Source organism: Sinohyriopsis cumingii, chromosome 3 (genome assembly GCF_028554795.1).
Source record: "Sinohyriopsis cumingii isolate HCF-2022 chromosome 3, ASM2855479v2, whole genome shotgun sequence".
Classification (NCBI taxonomy): domain Eukaryota; kingdom Metazoa; phylum Mollusca; class Bivalvia; order Unionida; family Unionidae; genus Sinohyriopsis; species Sinohyriopsis cumingii.
In genome coordinates this window covers 118,514,618-118,541,173 of record NC_142963.1, presented here as the reverse complement: position 1 = coordinate 118,541,173, position 26,556 = coordinate 118,514,618, and the positions used below count along the sequence as shown (strand labels likewise).

Below are 26,556 nucleotides of genomic sequence, written 5' to 3'. Positions count from 1 at the left end.
ACAACCATCCATTCAGTAGTGGTGATATAAACAAATTCAAAATGGATTGCCGTAGCCATATTGGATTTGCATTTTTGTTCAACAGCTATAGACATCACAAAAAGTCTTCTAATTCAAACTGGTAAAGCAACACATCTTAAGTTCAAATACTGAATTTTATTTCTGCTCCCATTTGTGCCTATCTATATTTAAATACATAATGTTCCTGAAACATCTTCAGCATCATTCATCAGATCTGATATGATAAATATTCACTCAAAGAAATCCTGATAAGCCAAATGACTTAGAAAAAGAATATAATGGTAATACAGTGGTCACACACTATGCGCATTTACTTCACCTCAGTATCCCACTTCCTCTCTTATAAAGTGAACATGAGTATGGATCACATTCAACTTAATCAATTTTGTTTAACTACTTAAACAGCCTTGTTGGACCATCCCTCAGTATAACATAGCCTCACAATTTCAGTCACTGTAATGATACAGCCTTGTTAGACCATCACTCATTGTAAGGTGGCCTCAAAACTGTTGTTGTTGTTGTTGTTGTAGGGTTTAACGCCATTTTTCAGCACGCGATAGGCTATACATGGCGGCCAGTATTAATGGTGGAGGAAGAAACCGGGAAATCCCCGGAAAGAACCACCGACCCTCGAGAAGATACTGGCAAGCTTTCCTCAAAACTGTAATTGCTATTATGACACAGCCTTGTTGGACCATCCCTCAGTATAAGGTAGCCTCACAATTCCTGGCACTATTATGACACAGCTTGGCTGGGCCATCCCTCTTTATAAAGTGGACTCACAACTTCAATCACTATGACAGTCTTGTTAAACCCTCCCCCAGTATAAGGTGATGTCACAACTTCAATCATTATTTTGACACAGCCTTGTTGGACCATCCCTCAGTATAAGATGGCCTCACAATTTCAATTGATATTATGCCATGTTAGACCATCAGATCAGCATAATGAAGGAACATTGCATCTCTTGCAATTTTCAGAGCCATTACTTTTTGGGGAATTTATTGATTTGATCAAAATAGCAATAAAGATACAACAAATGAAAATGCAAATATCTTCACCCAAAAGCCATACTTCTGATTCAATTACAATCATCCAACCTAGGGCTGCAGTCTGGACTGAAAACTGCAGTTACCTATCATCCTATTACTGAAAATGATCACGCTCTCGTAATCAGTACAATAGAACCTGTCTTGAAAGACAACCCCTTCTGCCAACAAATAATGGTCTCTCAAGAAAGGTGGTCTCTCACAACAGGTCATAACACTACATGATCAATAAATCTGTGCATGAAGAATCTGGTCTCTCAAAACAGGTGGTCTCTCAAGACAGGTTTCACTGTATAAACAAACTTCAGACTACAATGAGAACTGATTACAATGAGACACTGCTGAGTGAATGAATGTCATCTTAAAAACAATGAACTGGGGAGAACAGATAAATCGGAATGAACTTAGCAATTAGGCAGAAAAAAAGGATGGAATATATTGTTAATGAGTTGTCATACTTTAGACAAATCAAAATTACAGTGGTAGCAAGACAAGATCTTAATTAAGTGCTCCGACCTGGAATTTCTTATTGAGTAAGCCAAGAGGTGCCCTTTTGTCAACTGGGAAATTTATTATCTCTTTTAAGAAAGAAATGAGCATCTTTTACCCCTAAATGTCTCACAGCCAATGATCAAGTTCTGTTTATCTCATTTGGAAGCAAAGTCTATCAAAAGTACTGTGTGTGTGTGTGTGTGTGTATATATATATATATATATATATATATATATATATATATATAACACTTGTTAGCTATGAATTCCTTTGAATCAGAACCTTAAGGTTGGTATCAGGACCCACAGAAAACTACCCAGGTAAAATACCAGAAAACAAGGTCACATACATTTTTTTTCTTAAGTACCCCATATACTCAATTATAAATCAAGTCAAACTTCAAACAACAATGATCTTCATCTGCCATCACAAATGCACCTACAGGTCAGGGTCTGTGTTGTTTGTTCTACTGATTACTCCTAACTGCACAGACACAGATCTGCCAGCACACTGTGCAAATGCAGATCTGGGTCTTTGCAGTTGCACTTTTCTCATAAGCAAGTATAGATGGTACACTTTTAAACTTCATTTGTATTTTTTTATTAATTAAAAGCATAGTAATTTCAATGCTGTGTCAAAATAATAATAAAATATATGTGTTTGGTGCAAGTGGAATCGAAATCAGCATGATGTTTTTTAAAATGACACTTGCCCTGGGCATGTGTCTGAAAAATCTGTTGTGGGCACTGTTGTTGTAAACATATAAATATAAAATTAATGGTCGTTTTTTTTATATAGAAAATGAGCATGGCTTTAACGGGTATTATATTGATATGGAGAAGAATGGATGTGATCACCCATGAAGGGCAATAGGAAGGGCTGGAGGTTGGAGGGACAGAAGGGACCACTATTTTTATCTAACTGAAACATGTTTATACACCATAAAAATTCAAAGTCACTGCCAATCCTCTGCCTACAGTTATTCAAGTGATTCACAATTATCACTGATAGGACCAAAATGAAAAGAAATAATACATGCTGTTAAAAAACATCAGATTGGCTGTCATGCAGGCCCTTCAACTTTTCATCTCTACTGCCCAGGTTAGGTAATCAGAAGAAAATTCTTTTGAGACCACACCAGATGGATTGAGACAGCTCCAGTGGCCTAAGTTGTTAGTGTCTGCCATGGATGCGGGAGGTCGCAGGTTCATACACCAGCAGAGTCATACCAAAGACTTATAGAAATGGTACTAGCAACTGCCTCGCTTGGCACTCAGCATTAAGAGGTTAATGTTAGAACTGGTCAACCTGGTGTCAAGATAATGTGACTAGGTGGGACATCCTGCTACATGTCTGGCATAATGCCCCAGTGTTAGACATCACTATAAACTGCCACAATGCAGGCATCATAGTGATATGACTGGAAAATTGTTAAATCTACATTAAAAAATCCAAATCACACACACACACACACACCAGATGGACTGTTAAACTGTACAGGAAGCCCGTATTACCAACTCAAAATCAAATCTGTATATTGGGCCCAAAAGAATTCAGTAACCGTCATGCCTAAAAATAGTTTATATATTATCACATACCTCAAGATTTCATTCATGAGTCAGTGTACCCACAAATACTATACAAGCATAGGTAAATAAGGTGAACACATAACCTACAATATGTGAGACAATGAAATTAAGAAGAAAATTGACTTGTTTTTATTAGAAAAAATTACAAACTGATACGATGCCCTGGATGTAGGTTCTCAAGTCTCGGTTCAAATTTGTTATCATGTCCTCAATAAACACTTGCCAGCTTTAAGTATTCATAAATGTATTTTTAGAGGAATCTATACGGAATTTAATTAAATTTCATAGCATAGTTTAGTTAAACAGCCCCAGTAGTCATGGCAGCTTTGGACTGACAGCACTTCAAACAAAAGGTATATATATAAGAGGCTTGAATTAACTCTTACACACTCATAAAATTCAAGTTATCTGTGGTAAATGCATGCTAATTATGGAAAAGATAAGTTGAGATTTCAACCCCATGTAACTTATTGTGTTAAAGTGTCCCCGTTATACTATACAGCAAATCATCACTAAAACTCTTTAAAGTACAGCTCTCCCCCATTATAATGCACTTCGCTATAATGCAATTCCAGATATAATGCTGTAGCACTGTGGATCCCAAAATCAAATTATAAAAATAATAAAATTTATTTTAAAAAAATTATTTGGCATCTAACAGCTGAAAATCTTTACCCCAAAACTACTGTACATGATTGGACAGAACATATATTTTTTTTCTTACAGTCACAATTTTACTCTAATGAACCCCGGTTGTTTTCAGGCAAAGTAAGATACTGTATTCTTAACTGGCTACTGAACATCCAAAATAATCCATGTCTCCAATATTAGTCATAATTGTCCTTGGTTCACATCAACTGTTGACTATTTGGCTAAAATACACCTGCTGAATTTCCTTTAGCACTAAAGCCATTCCAGTTCATCAGTGACATGATCATTGTAAAATACAGCTCACTGATTTTACAGCAGACCAGCTTACTGTTGATCATTGTTTACTGACACCTGGATGGCAACAGATTGCAGAAGGGTTAGCAACAGCATGTCCTTTGAACATGCCAGTGCTTTCTGTAATGTGCTGCAATGCAGCCTGGAGGTGACAGAGGTTAATTTCATAATGTAGCTACAGTTCAAGGTCTATTTAAACAATTAAGTGTTATGTTCCAGTGAAATCAGATTTAAAAGTGAGTTTAATCTTGTCAGTATTTACGAGTGAATTAAGACATCTAATCTCGCAACAAAGACATCCAGGATAATGAAAGCTTATTTTGCAAACAGGATTTTGATTTTAAGTGATTAACTGAGGTGGATGCTTAAGATGCTTAAGCTGTTTTAAAGGAACATTTTAACTCATTTGACGATATTCAGCACTGAATAAAAATGGATGATGACCGCCTCACAATTAAATGTAAGACTGACTCTGACATCCTGTTCTTCTTAGGCGCAATTTTTTTTTTTAACATTCAAATCAACAGGAACTACTAGCTCAATGATGGTGACCAGGAGAATTCATCAGAAACAATCCATGCTGTTTCAGAAACTGTTTGCATTTGGGAAAGGATTGATGTGACTGGAAAGGCAAGACATTGAGCCCATGAACATTATTCAACTAATGCAAAAAATACCCAAACAAATAATAAAAAAACAAGAAAGATCCAGTTGCAAACAACCTAAAATCACAAAATACTAGTGGTAAGAAATGAACATCATGTGAGTGAACAGTGTTTATTCTATTTAGATTAGTACTTTTTGTGAATAAATGTGTTTTGTTTCTGACATCATTGTTTTTAAATGGATTACACAGATGTATGTAAATTTGTCTTTTTTCACTGTTATTCCATGTTCTGGAATTGCTAAAAGCATGCTGCACATACTGTGACATCACTAATCATTAAGCCTATATGTAACTTGTATTCTGAACTGAAAACGAGATATTTAATTTGTTAAAAAAATGACTAGACATTACTCAGTGCACTTGTTATAGATAGATCTTGATTTATCAAGAAAATTGTAAATTGCATCTATGGGCGAGTACCTAACTTTAAAAGTGCCTTACCTGGGTCCCATGTATGTTTTAATGGAACAGCCCTAAAAGGCAAATATCACTAACATGAAAGAAAGTAATTGTTGTACTTTTCATAGATATTTTAACATGATACAAAAGTGGATATACAAAATTTATACAAAATATCTTTAATCTGTTTGTTATTATTTGAAACATTTCATCTGTCAACTCATACTCTTACAATATTATTACAGCAGATGCATTAAACCTGATGTAAATTTCCATAACTTAAAATGGGTGTGACCAAATTATTATCATAGGATAAGATCCCCAAAGGGCCTGGCAAGGAATCTTAGTGGTCAAAATAGTAAACCTCTACATTTTTGGGAAGCTGTGTGATATAATCAGAGAGCCTGTAATTTTAGTGCACGATATGAAAGTCATCTTTCAGGACCTTAGCTGAGAAATTTGAACAAAAAATGCATAAATCTGTAACTTTTGCTGGCCAATTATTCAACTTTATACTACAAAAGTACTGAAAAATATGAAGAGGAACTGGAATGGATAAAAGCTGAGATTATTAGGAATGACCGTAAGATCAAAAAAGTAATGAGATCTAAAATTTATAAGCATGTGTGATCGATTATATATATGGTTACATTCCATGCTTAATGATAAAGACTATGATGGGAGAACACAATAACAAATCATTTGACTAAAATCGTTAATGCACACACAGAGTCATCATCCAAGAGGCGTATTATGAATATTTTCCGTGGAAGTGACAGTACCATTAGAATTATGATTGTTACTGTAGCAGTAGTAATGGGAATAGATATTCCAGATATGTCCATAGCAGTAATTTGGGGTTTGTCCCCAACAGGTCTACAGTTGTGGCAAGAAGCTGGATGATATGGACAAGATGGCTGACTTTGTCTTACATTATGTTATTCTCACATTCTTCTTTTAAAGTTTGTAAAGCAGTGTTGATTTGTTTTTTAAAATCTGGCATGTTTTGAAGTTTGAAAAGATCCATCTGCTCAAACATTTTCTAAAAAAAACTTTTAACTCTTGTTGCGTAGATACATGCCAATGTCAAATGTACATCTGCTACATAAACTATGTCTAAATGTGAATATTCAAAAAGAGACACAAGTATAAGACTGACATGGTTCATTTTTATTTAAGTTGAATTTATTCATTACAGACTTTCAGGCACAGCTGTTTAAATCTTGCATGGAGGAGAAAGAAACATAGTTTATAGCTTTAAGCATTCAGTTTTACTTAATAAAGGCTAACTGTAATGGCTAAATGTTTATTTCACGTAACAGCTGCAATATTTTCATGATGTCTCAATAGTTTCTCCTTGAATTTTTTTCGAGCTTCTTACTCTACTGACCACTTTCAAATCTTCAAAACATTTGAATCCTCTTCCACTCTGATACTTGACCAAGTTCTCTGACTTCAATGTATAAACTATTCTACGCATGTCTTTTCTTCTATCAACCATTCCATTTTTTCAAGTGTTGAATGGACTATAGACAATCTTCTCATGAAACATATGATTAACGGCCTTTCCTATTCCTAACATCTGACTGTGCCTGTTGATTGTGTCAGTGGTGAGTTGGCCTACAGCATCCCTACTACTCTTCTTATACTGTTTAGATGTTCACAATAATGTAGATCCTTGGGAATATTTTTTTTCTTCCTCCTTTCAAATTGACTGTAATTTTCCAAATTAGGGCACATTTTAATCTTTCTGATGTTGCTCCATAAATATCTGCAATCAGCCTAAGGCCAAATATTAAGTACTTGGGGTGGATCTTTTTATAAAATTCAAATAGGTCAAATTTCCAGTATTTCTTATTCTGGGACCATCATTTTCTTTTACAGCAATTATGCTGAGCTATATCATTTAAACCCTTTCAAATTAATCTCAAGTATTCATTTTTGGAATCTAAGCCTTTCAGCTGTCATCCTCCTTCTCCAGCTCAAACTTAGCATGAGCTCCATCCTGCATCCCTCGGAACAGAACCATTTACCTTCTGGTCCGTCATCTTCCTCCATACCTAAACATTCAGATGGAACCAGGAAACCCTGATAATATCGGTTGATAGGTTATCTCTATACTTTCCTCTTTCTTATGCCGAGTCAGGATAGCCTTTAGGTGTATCATCTATTTCTGTCATATCTGATAGTTCCCTTTATACAATATAATCTTCCATCACAAACACTAAAATTGCCTCCACTTTGTCAAAACAATCCATTATATTTTTTGTAACACCTTTATGATCATAAACTTGCTTGAGGTTGTATACTGTTCCCATCTCTCTGTGATTTATCGTAAGCGACCTGAGGAAGAAAAAAGTGGGCATAAATTGAGGCAGTTTTCATCCATTATAAAGTCCACTGACTCTTGCAATATCAAACTTGATTCTGAATATAATGTAGTCACCTGGTTGATGAGATAAATTAAAAAGTCAATAATAGTCAGAATTAAAAATGCAAATCCATATTTTGTTTCAAAAGTATAGTTACCTTTCTATATTGGTATCCTTTGGACATGTCATAATATTACTCAGTCTCTTTATAATAACAAAATTACTAGTCTTTTTCAAGTGTTATAGGTTGCTAAAGTCTTTTGGACTTGCAAAACAAGTGATGATGCTATAGTTGCACAGCAAAGTGCAAGATATAATCAGATACTTTATATTTTCTATAGTACACCATACTGCTTACAATAAGGATAATACAATGTAGTCCAAATAAAATACCATAAAAACCCTGTATATAAAGGACACTGAAAGGGCCCAAAAAAATTCATTAATAATGGACTGGTGTCCTTTATATAAATGGGGTTATTTATTCTTAAAGATGACAGAATATACCATTAAATGTTTTCCTTTCTGAACAATGAGGTGTCTATTATATTTTACCACTCAAAAAGCACTGCAATTGCTAAGTACAATCAATGTATCAATCAATATAAAAGATATATTGTGAAACTTTTACTTCCTTCATATTCATACCTGGTGAAACATGCTTCATCTATGCCACTCCTGTAATAGCCAGCTCAAACAGATCAAGTCCTGCCCATCAGTCAGCTTTGTTTATTCGAGTCCGTTTAGCCGCTTCAACCCTCTCACAACTTGAGCTATCACAGTAAAGGAAAAGTGGAAGTGGATGCCCACCCTCATTCTCAGGAATATAATCCTTGCAACTCTCAAGTATCTCAATCATGCCCACTGTCACAGTAGTAGATGCATCTTTGTTTAGGATTCCCAATGGAACCTATATGAAATATAAAATTTAATGAAGAAGCAACATTTTATTGAATCATTTTGTTTCTTCTACTTTGATCTTTGACTAAAAGCTTACACATTACCAGGTCATAAATTAGCTAACACAACATAATTCTGCATATAACTTAAGTGCATAAGCTCGCAATCAGATTATCTGAAATCAGAGTCTGACTTAAACTGAACAGTCAAATCTATGTCCAGATGCACTTATAAATGCCAGGTATTATTTTTTAAATCATTACATTTTCTTTACATTGACAAATATTTACAGTTAACAGATAGTTAAATGTTTGTAAAGAATAATCAATTGGTTATAACATGCCTTGTACATGTGTGTTCATAATACATTAGTTATTAATACTTATAAAGATACAATAGAGGACTCATTCATCTTACCAAGTGTATGTGTATTTCCTAGATATACTGCAAGTTCTGTCACACACTTTTTATTTGTTACTGTTCATAAAATGTAACAGTAGGCAAACAACACCCTAAAAGAAAAGCATTTATCATTTTCTACCTAAAATTTGCAGAATACTGCACAGAAACTGTGTGGGAGTTTGTGATTTTGATTTTAGTGTAACTTTAACAATTTTATATAATAATTATATATACAAAAGTGGAAACTTTCCCCAAGTCATGGTATTTATGCATACATGCCAACACCGTGAGAGGCATATGTGAAATTATTGCTATTATAAGTGGCAGAAAAGTGTAATTTGGGTGTACAAAGTGTAATCAATATATTACAAGCCAGAATTACAAATTACAGGATGTATGATTAAGATACATTGTTACGACTAACCTGGTTCTGCCACTGGTCAAAATTCTTGTCACAAAGGGCAAAATCCATATGGGTTAGAATGAGAATACAAACACAAAATATCCTGAAAAATTATTTATATTCAGCACTCACTTTAACTAGTTTACATGTGTAACTTTCGCTGAATGATCGTGATCTGGAATATTGTAATGATCATAGTCAGGTGCTCAGAGTGCTGTTATACATTATTCTCACATTCTTCTTTTAAAGTTTGTAAAGCAGCGTTGATTTGGTTTTTAAAATCTGGCATGTTTTGAAGTTTGAAAAGATCCATCTGCTCAAACATTTTCTATCAGGTAACATGCATAAATCACACTTTAAATCATTTCACTTAACATCTGGCACCATTTTCTTTTTAAAGTACAGACTGGTTCACTAACTAATTAGATTATCAATCAAATGAATCTGTGAGGCAAAGTTCACGTATGAAGAAACCTGTCTGTCATATTGCCCATTCTCTTTAATAATACTAAAAGTTATGTCTACCTATAAGAAAATTGATATGCCTTACTTTTCCAAGAGACTTACATATCTCACTTTTATGCAAAAGTGGAGACAGTTAATATCCAGGATTCAGATGATGTGTTGTAGAACAATATATATACTAAAGTGAGCTCAACAATACAGAGATCTTGAAAACACCTAATTATGCATATTTGGACACCAATTTTTTATCTGGGACACAGAAAATCACTAAGGCGGGAGCCCTCTGTATGCATATAATAGGTGTGCAGCAAAATTCAAAGACTTGCCAGTCCTGCTTCAGCCACCTGCTTTGTGGGAAAATGTGTTGATCAATTAGCTGTGCTGATATTTACAATGACAGAATTCAGTGACTGAAATACCCCTTGATGTACATACATGTTGCCATTATAAGAGTACATAAAAAAAAAAAAATGATGCAATAGTTGGGCGGCAAGAGTTCAAAGGCTTTGACTGGTGGCCGTGTTAAAATGTACATATATTTACAGTGATTAAATTCAGAGTCAGAAAGACCCAGATATGTACATGCGGTCATTTATAAAAGTACATCAACTAAACAAATTTAGCTTTCATTATTGTGTTCATTTCCGAATGTATCGGAATAAGTAGTGCACGTGATCTCAAAATCAAAACACGTTGAGACTTAGACAAAATGCCATTCGTAAATTTGGATAAGTATTTTGGGGTTAAACGGCAAACTTATGAAGATTGTAACGAGATTCAGAAGAGTGCTAGAGCTGCTAGAATTGATAGTTCAGATAGGACAGTAGCTAAGTGGAAGAAATTGTGTGATGCCTAGCTTAGTGTTTGGAATAAGTCCTTACTTGGATTGACAAAATTCAGTATCACTCTGATGGATAAACAAGGGCTATTTAAGAGGTACATTGATGACCATACCTTTTAAATACATATTCATAATATTTAGCAAAACATTACAAGCATATATTTGTTGGAAATAAATAAAGTAATTAATTTGCACAGTATGTATGCCACATTTTAATTTTTTTTTTAAAAGACTGGATAAAAAACTTTAGTCCAAACCTATGGGTAATCTTTTTTGAAAAATAACTCTTACACAATAAAATTTAGGCAATAATTGCTAATTATAATGAATGATTGTATCACCTTTCTCTTACAACCACCTAACCATAATATGATTGAAACCAGCTGTTACATGTGCCTGGTTCTCATAGAGCTGATTGTACATAGGAGGGAGCCAATGACAGGTACTAAGATTCTTCCAATTCTTTTTTGTAGCAGAGCTGTGGTAATGCTAGCCTTGACAAACTCAAACAAACTAGGGCAACATTTATTGGCATCGTACATCCCATTCAAATTCCAAAACTGATGACATCCATCTCTGAAACCATTTTTACAAACCTGCAAGTTTCCTGCCTCACTTTGTCATGAATGATGTACATAAAGCTTTCTTGACAGATTGGCTATCTTTAAAGAGTTGTTTGTAGACCATTTCTGTATCTTGAGCTGGCCATAAGTTGTATTGTCCTCCCAAATGATATCGTTATTCACAGTGAGTGATACCTAGTTTAAGAAAACAGAAAGTCTTGACTAAAATGTGCTCAAACACAATAATGGATAGATGGATGACCTGCTTATAGGTTTTTTTATCTTTAAAGAAATGGAACTATGAACTTCAAGATGTTATTTTAAATTTAATATCATTGCATGTACAATTGTCATGCTGAATTAGAATTATAAATTGTTATCCAGGACACTGACAGATGTATTTGGTGTATTTATTTATTTACTTACCTTTTCTTGGGCCAAAGATTTTCTTGACATCAACTTTGGTTGGCATACTTTTCTTGGTGTTGATATAAGCTTTGCTTCCACAGCATATCTACAGTGTGAAGGCATGGTTTGAATCTTAATCTTATGACCCTGATTTTTGTATTTTTCTGAACTTCTCTTCAACTTCATCAAAGTGAATCTTGTTTACTTGTGATTTTAATGTCTAGCTTCATTCTGTACAAATGAATGCATGTTTTTCAGGTGTGAATTGTCATGGAATGTTTTATCCATTGATTCTGCTGCATTAGGTTCAACTTTAAATTTAGAATGAATGTCTATTGTTTTAAATCCTTTTTTTCTTCTTCTGAAACTCTGTGCCACTGCATGCACATTCCATAATGGTACAATTATTTTCCAATGTTGTTGAAGCAAAAACTCAAAAATATTGAATGAAAGTCATGTAATGTTTAAAATAAAATCAAAGAACAGATAATTTTCAACCAATTTATTGATATGACACCAGCCAGAAAACTGTTGCTGTGGTAGCATCCTGAAAAAAGCCTGACTGATCCTGATGAAACCACACGCCAACACGATTTTGTTGTTATCAACTAATTACTTGACCTGTAATGTTTAATGGCTGTGAGATTTGGGCAGTTATGTGACTAGCAATGCAAAATGGAGTGAACCATGTTAAATTTCATAGGCATTAAATTTTCATTTTTTCCCATCTTGTTTGAAAGTGGATTAAAGACAAAACCTGTGTTATACTTGCAATTCTTGAGAAGATAAATGATCTTCCTATCAATTTAACATAGGAATGGATCAACTTTTTCAATGGGCTCTGACCCTAAACCTCAAAATAAATGTCCAAATATCAAAAAATGGAGTGGCAAGTGTAAGAGGAAACTGGGATTATATTTTTGTCCTTGAATATACAGTGTCTACATGCACAGTTGTGTTTACAACTTCACAGCACAGCAACTTTGGCCTGATCTGTTTGGCAGCTTATGGCTATCCATAATTTCTATGTTTCTACATCTAACAAAACATTTAAGCTGCATTATAACAAACCTGTTTGTTACTAGCAGGTGTTAGTGGAATCGTATGGTACCATTAGTTTTGTTCACATCAAATTAAAGTTTGATGCTTTAATGATTGGAATCATTGCAGCGTTAAAGTCGACAAACTAGAATACTGAACACTATTTAAAACAATACCCCATTTTCAATTAGAAAGCATGTAGTTGATAAGTCATGTAGTGTTTCACCCTAAACCATGTATACCTTGGCAGAAAACTTGTTGGTTTGAGAGGATTTTATTTTGGCTCATATGATATCATAAAAAGGCAGTTTTCACTGCAAAGAGTGAACTTCAAACAGATGGCATTGATGGCTTAAGGGAAAATTTTGTGACTTTACCCCTGAAATCATTTTGATATAATGCAGTACAAGACTGTTGACATGCATATATGCTACAAGAACTTGACATTAAATAATTCTTTTTTTTTCTCCCTGAGGGCATAATCCAGGGGTAAAAAAAATGTTAATATTGAAATTCAAGCTCCCTCAAGTACTTTTGACATGCCACTTGTTAGCAAGTGTGAAATAAACAAATAGAGTGTATTTTGGCAAACGCATTAAGAAATAAAGCTAAAAGTGTATAACCAGCCAACCAAATCCACCCCTACCCCAAAACCAGCAATTCTGTATTTAGCGATATTTCTCTACCTAACAATACCAACTGTGTTCTGTTACATTACAAGTCACTCAAGTGTGTCGCCTGATCTCACTAATGAAGATAGATGCGCAGACCTTTCCATTTATGATAGGACAACCTTTTGTAATGGAAAAGACTGGAGGTGTTCAGAGTGGCTGCATGATCATTCAGAACATTATCGTTGTTTTAAGATTCAAGTCCAATAACCCCTCTCTCTCTCTCTGTCTCAGCTGGTTGCCCGCATTTCCTTCACAGCTCATACACCACCACTACCCAACATTGTTCTTCCCTTAGTATGTATATTATATGTGCATTGATTTATGAGTACCTTGACTACATCCTATTATATACCATCATAGGTCCTCTCTTTTTTTCTTTTATGTTCATGACATTACTGGTAGCAGAGACCAACGCTGTCGTGCCATATTCCATACTAAAGTTTTACGCTGTTTCAGCCTCCCATCACTTTGGACTATCAGAAAGTCGCTAGTAATCAATAAATTTATTTTGACTGACCTTAGTATCCTGACATTAAGTAAAATCCCTCTCCTTTTGACTCATTGCATTAAATCCTTTAGAACACATACTCTTTTAGTATTAATCCCTGTTAGAACAGAACAACACTACCAGTAATGACAGAAAAAAAGTAGAGATCTGTCTGTTGGCGGTTTTAAATCTATTAAAAATCAATGCAAGTTGGTTTGTATTTTCATTGTGAAGTTTGCCGCGTATCATAATAAAAGTCATAACGGATCATCTTAAATTAAATATAACTAATTTAAAATTGAATACTATTTCTGATTAACCAGTCTATTCCAGACACGATCATCTAATAGTCTGCATCTTAACTGTCATATTTGAATCATTGATGGTAGTAATGTTCCTCTCCCTATTTGTCAAAAAATGATGCTCCGATTCCCTAAACGAAATTATTTTAAATCAAATTAACGATATTAAAAAGTCCATTTCTGCCAATAAAGCCGCTGGGCTTGATGGCATAAGTCATAGAATGCTTAAAGGTGCACATCCTTTCCATTCCTAAACAGGTAGTTCGAGTTTCCTCTGACCCCTGTCACCCCATTTTTGATATTTGAATAATTATGTTTGGGGTGTCAAAAATGGGTTGGCAAGCCGCAAGTGTCAGAGGATACTCGGACTACTAAACAGGGTGTTACACAACAGATTGCCAATTATAGGCCACTCTACTTAGTCTGTCCCAAAAAATCGTTGAAATATGCCACGGCACGCAAAAGCTGGATAATATTCAACTCGTTTCATAAATTCAATATTAAATCATTACCCATTTTAGATCGCTCTCTCTCTCTCTCCATCCTTACATCAGAGGTGTTATTCTTTCGAGGGAGTTAACCCATTTCAAATTTTTTCTTGCAGCTGTTCGGCTCCAACTTGGAATAAGGCAACAATTCTGAATCCTGAGTTGTTGCGCTCTTTCTTTAAAAATTGTACGAACGTATCTAGCGATATACATAGACCGAACGGCTCGAAATAGCCATGAAGGTCCAGATGAATTTTGTGAACCTACTCTGAAAGAACCTAGACAGCTTAAAATTTCAGTTGTTATTGTTCTATATCCAATTTTAACAATAAAATACAAAATAGTAAAACTATATATTTTTGGGGAGGGAAAGTTATTTATATTATTTATTACAAAATAAAATTTGATTTTTTCTTCGGAAAATTAGTTTCATTTTCATTTTTTACTAAACCGGTGTCAATGTATAAATAGGACTTAGTAGATAACTCATACTGAATTCTCGTTTACGTCAGTTTTGTATTAAATAACATAAATAAGTACATTATATTAATTATTAAATTATCCTGAGATTGTGAGAATTTGATATTCGACATACCTGTAAAATCAAGTACTTTGAAATCCTACCATAACACAATATGTTGAAGAATCAAAATGTACCATCACCGGTTCCCTTTGGCCATGTGTTTCTGCAGCGAGAGGTCAGAGGGAGTGTGTTGAACGGAGGGTAGTGGAATTTGCATTTTTAACGTGTAATACTATTTGTATGTTTTCGCTATATATAGCCGGCATAAAACTGAATCGATCATAAATTCCTTTTACGACGATATTTTGGTGGAAATTAAATTTTCACATTTGGAATCTTGGTAATGTGTTGCTGTAGCATCAGGCTTAACACGGCGTGGGATTCAAAATCTAGTGTCATCGTCACGAACATCAGATTCTGTTCTTCTTTTTGTATACCTGTTGACACTTAATTGATTAACGCATTATATTTATCCATCATTTTTGTATTATTAACAGTACTTTTGTATTTGCAGACGCAAATCAACCGAACCCAATGGCGTTTTTAAAAAAAAAGTGTAAATCGCGGAAGTGGCAAGCATAATCTTGGTTGGGTGGGGAAGCACCTGAAGGGAAATGGCTATAGTTAGTGATGATAAATACTTCTGATACTGCAATGACACCGGGCACGGTCCATAATACTATAAAATACGCAAGGTTGGTAACTTTAAAACACTATCCTGTGCATCACCCTTAATCTCTAGTCATACAATGTAAGACATCACATGTTGGTTTTGTTTTAGTGCTGTCTTACCTTCCAAATAATGGCTTTGTATAACGTGTTCCGATGTCGTTGATATCGAAACAGTTAGTTTCTAAACTGTCTCGCACGTTCGGCAGCATATGTCGACACTCCACTAATTCATGGGTTACTAGAAACACCGAAATACACTGAAAAACGGAAATGCACATGTATTTACATGTTCTCTCTGTATACATCGGTTTCCACACACAAATTATTATTTGTTTTTGTTTGAATAGTAATATAAAGTAAAATAAAATATGATTTATGTGATTTTGGTACGAATTATTTTTTTCCTATTTAAAACACTATTCATGTAATGATGCCACTCGGTCGTACTTGATTCGACAGACCTGTCCGTCCTGGAAATTAAATTTGTTCTGGAAGAATCAGTCGTTATCATACAACCTCCGTTCCGAAACGATCAACCTGTTCAATAAAGTACGACCAATCGACGCGTGCTATAACTTGGAAAAAGTAAATAATTCGTATCAAAATCACAATTTCTAAACCAATTTTAAATTATTCCCAGGTAGATTCTTGCACTTTCTAGAGGGTCTCCTGATGAGTCAAAGAGCAATCCTGTCATTTGGGCAAGAATATCAATAACATTATACCAGTTTTTCCAACATACTGTATACAAAAACGAGTCAAACAATTTCCATTGTTCTGCAAACATTTGTAAACCCAACAACCACTGTGATGATTATTAGTAGGCTGTTTCTGACAGAAACGGCACATCGCTGTTTTGTATGAATTGAACCTCAGTACTGAGAAGTGGTTGCATTCTTATTAAATAAGTAACACGATTTTAAAGAAAAGTGCAAGTAAGTTGTACAGTGAAGCATCGTAACATAAAACTTAAAATGTATTAAATAAAGCGCCGGTGTATTTCAACACATAATTTGACCTCTTAAATTAAATTTGATTCCCCAAAACTTCTGTTATATATTTAATGTAAATTATGCATACATGCTAGCCATTAGTCTTTTGGCGTAATCGTTATGCTTTTTTCCACTGGATTCTGTCCTACACTTGACTATATGGATTCCGCTTTTCTTGTGTTCAAAATAAAACTATAAAGCAATACAAGTTGCATTTATAATTTATATTATTCTCTCTTTCATTGATAAAAAACTGAAAATTCTAAAATGAAAGACTGATGCACAAGATTAGCATTAGAGCTCATTTGTCTATCATAAAGCTACATGTACTTTCCTAGTTTTCTATTTAAGAAAACGAGTTTTCTGACATTTTGCCTCAAGATTGATTATATTGATGGTGACTTTTATGGGTTGACTTTCGGAGGAACATTCTTAGAGCAGATAGGTCTTTTTATACTTAAATCATGGCCAATCAGAAAAAGGACAATTCATCACCGCTTTAGAAATTTGTAAAGAAAAATATGAGAGTGGTGCCATACCACAATCAGATTCAGGATAGAATCAGTGGACTTGGATAACATATGGCAAAAGTTAACAGATGTGTACGTTAGTTAAAGTGAGTGTTGAATGAAATAATTTTTCAATGTTTTTTTTGTTTGTATTGTGGTTCTAATCTGCATGGATTTTGACCTGCAGATCCAGGTTACTAATAAAAAAAAAATCATTACAGTGTACTGTAATTATGGCATCTAATAGCTACAATATCTTGCCTTAGAAAAGTAGGGGTACTAATTGTTAATAATAGTAACATGTAGAATTTGCCTTTCATGCTCAGATTACATTATTTTGCCACTTGCATTAGCAAACATTACACTTGTACATCTCGGGGGGTAGGCAAGAATCTCCAAAGAGATAAAGAGAATAATGGAAAATAAATCAGTTACAAATAACAGAACCATATCTGCCGTTAATATTGGTAAGTGCCTGTCATTAATTCAGAAGGATTGACTTGCTGGAGTCAAATCCAAAGGGTATGTAATTGGTGAGCAGCTGGTTTTAGTAAACGTAGTACAACTGTTAATGTCTCATGACTTGCTTTGTTTCACATGGTTTGATTGGCCAGTAGTTTGTTATAGAATGTAAATACATGGAGATTCGAGCATTTATTGCATCAGGACGACGTTAATTGTTTGAAGCGATTATGGCATAAAAAAATTTGAACTTTGAACGTGAATAGTTGCTGCCAGCTACAGGATTTGCCCAGAACTGCATTTTTATTCCATTCAAACCCTGATAGATAGAATATGACATTGATGACTTGCTTGCCACCACCGATAATAAATGTGGCATGCTTTAATACATAGACTCATTGGAGAGATCCCAAAACCAGTGATTTGCTTGTTGCTTTTGTTTATACATTATATTTTTTTCTCCCCATCAAAATATTCACCTGTTAAATTTTGTTTCTTGACTCGTGTGGCAGACCCTTCTCATTTCAAGTTTGTTCATTGGATTTCACCAGTGAAGATCTCATTTGAAGTTCTGTACCAGTTTTCAAATATTGTCAAGTACATTTGTACACATTTCTGAGAGTCTTGGACTCCTGTGATGGGATCAAAGAAAAACCCTATAATTTTCTTCGATCAAGACTAAAGCTGTTCTTCCAACAAGCTGTTTTACAAAACACAATTTCCGTTCTTCTGCAAATACTTGTAAACCCATCAACCACTGTGATGATTATTATGTAGGCTAAGTTTCTGACAGAAGTGGCACACAGCTATTCTGTATGAATTGAACCTCTGAATACTGAGAAGTGGTTGCATTCTTAATAAATGAGTAAGGAGATTTTAAAGATTACGATGAATTATGTGTACAGTAAATTGTATAAATGTAAATCTTAATCATTTTGTTGAATAAAGTGCTGGTATACTTTTTAATGTTCCGTTTTTACATTTTGTTTCTGGCTGCTTCGGTGGCCTGGTTGTTAGAGCGCCTGCCCAGGATGCAGGAGGTCATGGGTTTTATTTCTGGCAAAGTTTTACCAAAGACTTATAAAAAGGGGTACTAATAGCTGCCTCACTTGGTGCTCAGCATTAAGAGGTTAGTGTTTGGACTGGTCAGTCTGGTGTGGGGATAATGTGACTGGGTGGGACACCTTGTGCTAGACATCACTATAAAATGCCACACTGCAGACATGTAGCAATATGACTGAAAATTTGTTAAAGCTACATGAAAAATCCAAATCTCACACACACATTTTGTTTCTTGACACTTGATTGGCTGAGCCCTCTCGTTTCAGATTTTCATTGCATTTCATCATGGAATATCTAGCGTTCTGTAGCAATTTTCAGTTTTTGCCAAATAGATTCCTGTGCTTTCCAAATTGTCTGGGTCTCTCACGATGGAGTCTAAGCAAAACCCTGTAATTTTTTGGTGTATACCATCAAGACTATACCAGTTCTTCTAACAATCTGTACACAAAAGAGACAATGCAAACAATTTCCATTACTATGGAAATGCTTGTAAACCCAAAAACCACTGTGATGATTATTATGTAGGCTAGAGTTTTTGACAGAAGTGGCATACAGCTGCTCTGTGTGAATTAAACCTCTGAATACTGAGAAGTGGTTGCATTCTTGTTAACTAATTAATAAGATTTTAATTTAAAGAGAAAGAGGAATAAAGTTAACATTGAAGAATATCAATGTAAATCTTGGTCATTGTGTTAAATAAAGAGCTGGTATACTTCATTTTAATTAGACCTTTTGAAAAAATTTCATTAACGTAGTTAACAAATGAATTACTTTACTTCCAGTTTACATCTTCACTAGCCAAGGTTCCGATATGTTAACCCTATCTACAACTTCACAGATCAAGCAGATATTTCTGTGCTTCACATCTGGAATTTCATTGGATGCAGTCAAAATTATATTTTTCAATTTTGAACAGTTCCTTTATGATTGAGATATGGGGAGCACACAACTTGAATGAACATGTAAATAATCTATTTTCCTCTGCTGGTTTGTTTGGAAGTACCTTTCACTAAAATACACTTGCAATAGCTTTTCTCGTGTGCAGTTGTGCTTTTGATGTTAGACTTGAGAAGTGTCCTTTTGGAGTCAATTGCCTCCACCATTTTTTGGCTGATGTACAGTGCACTGCTGTTAAACGCTATTGGTTAGTTTGCGTTACATACTAAAGGAGGCAAATCATGAAGTCTAATAGATGTGGTTAGCACAAAGTACTAAAATATTTGCTTGATCCACCAAGGTGTGGATAGGGTTGACATGTCAGAACATAGGCTATCAAAGGTGGCCTATTTATGGTGCAGGAAATTTAAACATTTCTCAATTCATTCTCTTAAGAAAAAAAATTAAACAGTATCTTGGTAAACAAAGAAATAATGCTTATTTCAAGCATTGTCTCTTTAGTCACCGGTGATGATAAATACAGCAGACTTTAGTACATGAACTTGTTTGAGATATTCCTAATATCCTTATTTGTTTTGCAGGTTTCATTTGTCTATGATTTCTTTCCCCTATAAAATTTTCACAATGTACATTTTGTTTCTTGACTCCTGGTGGATCCTTCCTCATTTCAGCATTTTTCTTCAGATTTCACCACTGATGGTCTTTTCTAGAGGTCTGCAAATTTTCAAATGTTGCCAAGCAGTCATACCCTTTTCTGAGTCTGGATGGGGTCTGAGAAAAAAGTAAGTATCACATAAGGACTATACCTGTTTTTCCAACAGGTTGTATACAAAATGTGCAAAGCAAACAATTGACATAATTCTGCAAACACTTGTAACACCATATGCCACTGAGATTATGTATGCTAGAGTTTAGAGTTGTGGCTCACGACTACTCTGTGATTTAATCCTGAATACTCAGAAGTGGTTTGCATTCTTATTCCAAATATTTCCAAGTTGATTTGTACTTTTTCCACTTGTCCAAAACTCTGGATGGGGTTCTAGAAAAACTGTTTTTGCTGCAACTACACCATCTTTCCTTTCTAACAAGCTGTGTACAAAACGGACAATGCAGATAATTTCCATTATTCTGCCAACACTTGTAAAGCAAACAACCACTGTGATGAATATTATGTAGGCTAGAGTTTTTGACAGAAGTGGCATACAGCTGTTCTATGTGAAATAAAACTCTGAATACTGAGAAGTGGTTGCATTCTTAAATAAGTAACAAGATTTAAAAGAATAGGACGAGTTAGGTATACAATGAAATAGATAAATGTAAAACCTAATTATTGTATTGAATTAATAGCTGCTGTATTTGATCATATAATCTAGCGTCTGGGGTTGCATATCCATCACAAAAATAATATTCACAAATATTTGACCTGTATCTTACAGCTGTAATGTATGTATGTTTCACAAGTTTAGAGTTCCCAGAAATATACATTCTTTTTTACTTTTTTTAATTCAACCTTCAACGAATTTTCGGGGCCCCGAGTGGCCGAGTGGTCCAAAGCGCTCTCCGTCACGGATCACTGCCATCTCACCTCTGTCTGCTTGGGTTCGAGTCTCGGGCTCGGCCAATGTGGATATGTGAGAAAGCTTGCCGGTAGCTTCTCGTGGGTCAGTGGTTCTTTCCAGGGTTTTTCCGGGTTCTTCCTCCACCATTAATACTGGCCGCCATGTATAGCCTATCTTGTGCTGAAAAATGGCGTTAAACCCTATAACAACAACAGCAACAACAAATTTTCATTCACCATCAAGTAAGTTACTTTGAAGCCAGTTTATTCTCACAAAGATTTCTGAATGTGGTCTTTTCTGAGATTGCCAAATAGACAAAAAGAATGATGAAACATAAAAACCAAGTATTTTATTTTCGTTGATGCGTGTTAGAAAAAAAAATATTTTTTCAAATAATTTCACAGATGGATTAGGAAAAGTCGAAAAACTGATTCGGAGATGAATACATGAATTACACAATACAGCGTTCCATTCTATGGATCTTCATGCTCCTTGCAGGCTGTGCGGAAAGGATTTTAATATTATCATGCTGGTAAAACAAGAAACCTGAAATGAGCTCATTTACCAACTTAAATGCTGAGGTAACTTCTTTTTATATAGCAGAACGAAACTGTGGACACGAAATTTTATAGATGCAGATGCTTTATCTTCCAAATTCTTGATAAAACACTGACAACCTTTAGCAGTAAAAGACTACATCGGTCCTTTGTTCAGACGGCTGTTTCTTGATTCCAAAATTTTAGAAAATATGCATATGCAAGAACAAAATCATCTAATATTGTTAGGTGTTGAGCAGAAGATACTACACTTAAAATTGCAGAAGTCATGAAAATTGGGCCATTTATTATTGCAACAGACAGGAGTAGAGATTGTGACAAAAAGTTGTACCTAGTCTGTGTAAGAGACTTTGACAAGCAAAGTCACAGTGCTCTTCTTTAATTACCAGAATTAACAGTGAATTCCACTTGAGAATACATTTTATTTATTTGCTTGATAATACTTTGAATAAACTTGAGTTGGCATAATTGTATGGGGTTTAAAGCTGATACTGCATCAGTGATGACAAGAATTCATAAGAGTTCCTCTCTATATTTTGGAAAATGTCTCCATCATTGTACATATCGGGTTGTCTCTGTCATATGGTGCATCAAGTTGGCACTCCACTCTACCAGGCAATGTACTTCACATGGATAGAGCTAAAAGACCCAATAACTGTAAGATATAAATTTCCTTTTTGTCAGGTTATGAAAGGAATATTGGTTCTTTACAATTCTAATGCTGACTGAGAGATTGTTCAGTATTATTCACAAAAATAAAACTGTATTCAGATCCAGGCTCTCTAACCCAGCACTTAGTGCTTTACTGGTGTGCAAAACATTAATAATCTCAGCTGGTAAGAAAAAACTGTTTTTGAAATGTAATTTGAGAGTTGGTTGCTTTTTAAAGCCCAAAGTGTTCAATGCCAAAACTTCAAGCAGTAATTGATGTTAAATTCTAGAGGGATAAATGAATCATTTTGTACGTATGCTCATTGAATTCTTATCATGTTTGTGGATTACACTTTTTCCTCACCAGGGATTGGCATGTATGGGTGTAGCTAAATAGATTGAGAATCGTAAAATGGAGCATTTACTAGGCCTGGAGGGCATGTGTGGGTAGATGAAGCATTTATGGCATGAAATTCTGAAAAAATGTTACTCACCCAGTTTTGAAAATGAATAGTATGCGCTTTGGGATTTGCTCATTTAAGTGCATTTTTATTGAACTGGTTTGCTTAAAATACAAAAGTCGTCTACATATCTTGAGCTCTTATATATAGAAGGTGCCACTGCAGTACTAGTCACCATCAATAATAAATGCAGCATGATTTAATACATGCTCTTCTGAGGTATTCCCTAGGTTCTTGTTTCACCTGTTTTTGTACATTAAATGATCTTTGTTTCTCTCATCATTTGTTCCCATTTTATATTTTGTTTCTTGAGACTTGTGTGACAACCTTCTCATTTCAGCATTACTCATGGGATTTCACCACTGAACATCACCTCTGGAGTTCTTTACCAATTTTCAAATAATGGTCAAGTTAATTCACGTGCTTTTCCATGTGTCCAAGGCTCGTGATGTGGTCTGAGAGAAACTCTGTTGTTGCAGTAAGTACACCATCAAGACTATCTTTCCTTCTAACAGGCTGTGTACAAAACAGACAGTGCAAACAATTTCCATTATTTTGCAAACACTTGGGTTGTAAACCCAACAACCACTGTGATGATTATTTTGTAGGCTAAGTTTCTGACAGAAGTGGCACACAGCTGTTCTGTATGAATTGAACCTCTGAATACTGAGAAGTGGTTGCATTCTTAATAAACGATTAAGGAGATTTAAAATATCATGAATTATGTGTACAGTAAATTGTATAAATGTAAATCTTAATAATTTTGTTGAATAAGTAACTGGGATACTTCATCACATAAGTTAATCTCTAGTTGCACCTTCTTCCAAAGATTTTTTTAACAAAATGCAGATCTGTGTATACAAAGCAAAGATGCCATCTTGAAAAGTTTGTTGCCATTATTCCATCATAATAGAAAGTCTTAACATGGAATTTGTAGGGGGCGTTTTTGGCCGGGACATTGGACCCACAGATCTGGGACACGGCCTCTCAAGACCCCGTTGGGAGAGAACCCACGACCCTCCTCACCTTTCTAATGGAACACCAAAATCATATCTATGATTAATCATACTGTCATTGTTTTTGTTTTTTGTTCTATTTTTCCCACTTTGTAATGGCTGTTAATTTTCCATATATGCAGTTATTTGCTAATAGAACATGTACATCAACCTGTTATCAGTGACAGCCAGCAGGTGTGGTACACAGTGTAACTAAATAGATTGAGAATGGTAAAATGGAGCATTTACTAGGCCTGGAGGGCAAGTGTGGGTAGATGAAACAATTATGGCATGAAATTCTGAAAAATGTTACTCACCCAGCTTTGAAAATGAATTGTACATGCTGTTGCACTGTGGGATTTGCTCAGCTGAGTGCATTTTTATTCGACTGGTTTGCATAAAATACAAAAAATAACTACATATCTTGAGCTCTTATATATAGAAAGTGCCACTGCAGTACTAATCACCATCAAAAATAAATGCAGCATGATTTAATACATGCTCTTCCGAGGTATTCCCTAGATTATTGTTTCACCTGTTTTTTTTTCTACATTAAATGATTTTTGTTTCATCATTTGTTCCAGTTTTATATTTTGAGACTTGCATGACAACCTTGTTTCAGCATTTCTCATTGGATTTCACCACTGAACCTCACCTCTGGAGTTTGTTACTAATTTTCAAACATGGTCATGTTGATTCATGTGCTTTTCCATGTGTCCAAGATAGTGATGAGGTCAGAAAGAAACCTTTTGTTGCACTAAGTACACCATCAAGACTATCTTTCCTTTCTAACAAGCTCTGTTCAAAATGGACAATGCAAACAATTTCCATTGTTCTGCAAACACTTGTAAACCCAACAACCACTGTGATGAATATTATGTATTTTGAATCGGCTTACTGTGTCTCTTGCCATCATACACAGGCTATCGTGTGCTGAAAAATGGCATTGTTCTCTCCCCCCCCCCCCCCCATTAGTATCTTTAAAAAGCTTTGCAAGTTTTTTTTCTGTAAGATGGCCAATCACAGATATTTCTTACTGAACTAAATCTCCCCCTTGCCAGTGACTAAAAAAAACCAGTATAACGTGTAGTTTAACCGCAAACTAGGAATAGGAATCTTTCTTTAGGACAGTGACAATTTGGCTATTCAATCATAAGCGCTTGAAAATTCCAATGTTTGTTAAATATCCAGAACTAAGCAGGTAGGAAATTCTTAGATTGTTCTGGGTCTGACCTTTGTTGAAAAGATTGGAGCAGCATAATTGGTCTTCACAGTTAATTTCATGTCACCTTCATGTGATGCATTTGGAGAGAAAAAATCTTCAAAATTATTACTAGACAATGGGGAAACAACCAGAGATCCTTGCTGATGTTGACTGATCAAGCAGCAAAAATTAATTAAAACCATCCTTCTCGAAGTGGGAGGTTTGGATGATTCACTTTGCCAAAATCGGAGCCGTATAATTGGTCTTTGCATTTAATTTCCTTAACTTCCTGTAATGCATTTCGTATTTAAAAAAATAAACAAACCCACAGGTCCCTACCCGCTACTTGAATATAAAGAGGCATCTCAATGATGACAACAAGATGACGAGTCTGACATCTGTTGAGTCTATGCCACTGGTCAGTTTTTGTCCAGCAATTAGTACTCTCAGATACAATGAGGCTAATCGAGGCATTTGTCTGAGAGATCGCAGTTGCACAAGATTCTGCAAATGAGTTTGAATTGCACAAAATTTGTACGAGTTTGCACATTTGGAGAGCAAAAAACACCCACACATTAGGATAACATGCACATATGAAAATGTGCTCTCCATGGTATACAATTTTTATTAAACTGTTCACCCTAAAATTGCTTGTCATGACATCCATCTTCTGGTTTTTTATTCAGGTAAGCATAGTTTGGACTTCTTCAACTTGACACGACTTGTTAAACTGAATTTGATTGACACATTGGGACCTGGACAACACATTTTGTTGTAGATTAAACCTTGTACCAAGGAATTTTTACTAATGTGTTTTCAAAATACGGGCTTCCTACCTTATATCAATGTTTTCACCCATCAGTCCCTACTACCACTGGTAGGTTGGTGTGGTGGCCCTCTCTTTCTCTCTCTTATGAAATTTGTTGCCGACATCTCCACATAATTATTATCTAGAGAACTTCACAATAAGATTTTAATGTTTTTGTCTCACTAATTATTGAATTTTTGTTTTAAAAAAATTATGTCATTAGAAAGATAGCATTTGCTCCAGTTGAAGGAAAAGAATGAAGAAAACATTGAACATTGGATGTTATGATGAATTTGGCATATTATAGACTAGAGTCTCTGATTTGTTTGATGAATGTCAATTCTGAACATCTGCACTCATTACGAGACAAACTACTATTGATGGTAGACAGATCTAAAATCTGTAAATTCTTCTGTCAACTGGTTCTGATTTTGTTGTTGTCTCCAAATTTTGATTATGTGTGAACGGATTTTTAAAGTTGTATAACAGTTTATATTGATTTCTAGCATCTGTTGGTATCATTTTTACAAGATTTTTGGTATAACTCGGCGGGGGAATGAATCCATGACCTCCAACATCCAAGACAGACACTCTAACCACTAGGCCACCAGAGCGTTTGAAAATTGATTGTCCTTCTTGCAGGGGACTAAATCTACCAAGTATAACTTGTGTAATTTTACCACAAACTAGAAAAGC

The 26,556-nt window shown here is 34.9% G+C and overlaps 1 protein-coding gene and 1 long non-coding RNA gene across 7 annotated transcripts in view; one reads left to right on the top strand and one right to left on the bottom strand.

The window, feature by feature from the left end:
• LOC149803680 (G protein-activated inward rectifier potassium channel 2-like) overlaps nt 1-14,760 on the bottom strand; it is a 208,860-nt gene extending 194,100 nt beyond the window's left edge. The window contains exons 1-5 of one of the 5 annotated variants that reach the window (XR_016420245.1): nt 14,533-14,760; nt 11,535-11,622; nt 11,142-11,303; nt 8,183-8,444; nt 4,876-7,505 (exon numbers count right to left, since the gene is read on the bottom strand). The gene's annotated coding sequence lies outside the window, so the exon portion shown is untranslated. Of the gene's footprint in view, nt 1-4,875; nt 7,506-8,182; nt 8,445-11,141; nt 11,304-11,534; nt 11,623-14,532 lie in introns of those variants that run through there. The other 4 variants (XR_016420244.1, XR_016420246.1, XM_089953455.1 and 1 more) reach the window with 4 other exon arrangements.
• Nucleotides 14,761-15,187: 427 nt separating this feature from the next.
• On the top strand, nt 15,188-24,419 carry LOC149803679 (uncharacterized). Of its 2 annotated transcripts, none has more exons than XR_016419973.1 (5): nt 15,188-15,257; nt 15,546-15,726; nt 20,297-20,407; nt 23,194-23,331; nt 23,791-24,419. It is a non-coding gene; the product is annotated as an uncharacterized LOC149803679 (long non-coding RNA). The 2 variants fall into 2 exon arrangements; XR_016419974.1 differs by having other exon boundaries at nt 15,189-15,232.
• Nucleotides 24,420-26,556: the final 2,137 nt, after the last annotated feature.